Source organism: Trachypithecus francoisi, unplaced genomic scaffold (assembly GCF_009764315.1).
Source record: "Trachypithecus francoisi isolate TF-2019V2 unplaced genomic scaffold, Tfra_2.0 Lachesis_group6, whole genome shotgun sequence".
NCBI classification, from domain to species: Eukaryota; Metazoa; Chordata; class Mammalia; order Primates; family Cercopithecidae; genus Trachypithecus; species Trachypithecus francoisi.
This window is the reverse complement of record NW_022681471.1, coordinates 22,158,439-22,160,025: the sequence shown is the minus strand read 5'-3', so window position 1 is coordinate 22,160,025 and position 1,587 is coordinate 22,158,439. Positions and strand designations below refer to the sequence as shown.

General features: G+C 40.7%; 1 non-coding gene across 1 annotated transcript; it reads right to left on the bottom strand.

Annotated features, from left to right (window-relative positions):
• Positions 1–515: 515 nt before the first annotated feature.
• Positions 516–654, bottom strand: LOC117078654. Its single transcript, XR_004435092.1, has one exon. It is a non-coding gene; the product is annotated as a small nucleolar RNA SNORA8 (small nucleolar RNA).
• Between the last annotated feature and the right edge of the window lie 933 nt (positions 655–1,587).

Here is a 1,587-nt window from a genome sequence, read left to right as displayed (position 1 = left end):
AGACAAACAGCATTGGTATCACTTGGAAGCCTTTTTTTGTTTTGTTTTGTTTTTAAGTCAATACATTTTTATTCAAGGAATTTTATGTTGTGATCCCTTCTACTGTCCATCAAGGTCACTTGGATCCTCTAAAGAGCTGTAGTCAAAATTTGCCTCCAGCCTGGGCGACAGAGCAAGACTCCGTCTCAAAAAAAAAAAAAAAAAAGAAAAAAAAAAAGATTTATTAGTATCTTCAAGTTAGCCCTTTTAATAGAACTGATGCTTAATCTAGTTGTCCTATCAGCCCATAATTCTTTCATTTTGGTTTCTTTCATCTTTTTTTAATATGAATATACTGATGAAGATGTCAAAATTCACCAAGAATCTTTGGGATCTAATTTCTTCAACCAATTACTTTAGGGTCATTTTTAGAGTAGGGGGATCTGCTTCATTCTCAATTTGACACCCTAGAAAAGAAAAGCATTGCTTACTCTTTTAGAATGTATCAAACTGAAGAATATGAGAACCTATACAAGTGCTTTATCAATAGAAATACCAGGTTTAACAAGCACAAAGCCAAGAAAACCAATGAAGCCAGATACTGGATTTCTATGGCACTAATCTTTGAACACCCTAGCAGGAGTAAGCTGCTGAGTGCAGATAACACGCAGTGCATCCTGGAAGCTTTTAAGGAACAAAGACTCTAAAGCCTCACCCTAGACCTCCTGAATCAGAACTTGCATTTTATATATATATATATTTGGAGGCAGGGTTTCACTCTTTCACCCAGACTGGAGCATAGAGGTGCAATCATGGCTCACTGCAGCCTCGACCTCCTGGGCTCAAGGGATCCTCCTGCCTCAGCCTCCTGAGTAGCAGGGACTACAGGTGCATGCATCACCATGCCCAGCTAATTTTTAAGTTTTTAGAGACATGCTGCCTAAGCTGGGTCTCAAACTCTTGGGCTCAAGCAATTCTTCCAATATGGCCTCTCAAAGTGCTGGGACTGCAGGTATAAGCCACTATGCCTGGCCAGAACCTGCCTTTTAAACAAATTCCCAAATATTTCTATGCACATTAAAGTTTGAGAAGCAGTGCGTGGCATGATCTTTGCAGTCTTCTAATCCTGAGAAACTAGGGTGCCATGACCTTTTGTTGCTGTATTCTGTTGCTGAATGATTATTAAATACAAACTGTGTTACTGGAGAAATATTTCCTATGGCTATGGCTCAACTTTCAAATATAGTTATCCAGTGAAGGTTGTTCAGGGAATGAGGAGAACCTTGCTCACTGTAAGGAGTGCTAAGCTTGCTCTGACTGGCCTGGCCATTTAAAGACCTAGAATTCTTCAGCCAGGTGTGTGGCTCACACTTGTAATCCCAGAAATTTGGGAGACTGAGGTGGAGGATGCTTGAGCTCAGGAGTTTGAGACCAACCTGGGCAACATGGCAAGACCCCCATCACTAAAATGAAATAAATAAATACATTTTAAAGACCCAGAATTCTACTCTAAGAATGGGGCCAACCACAACCGCCTACAACAGTGGCTCTCAAACTTAAGCCTGCATCTGAATCGCCTGGAGGGCTTACTAAAATAGATTGCTGGGC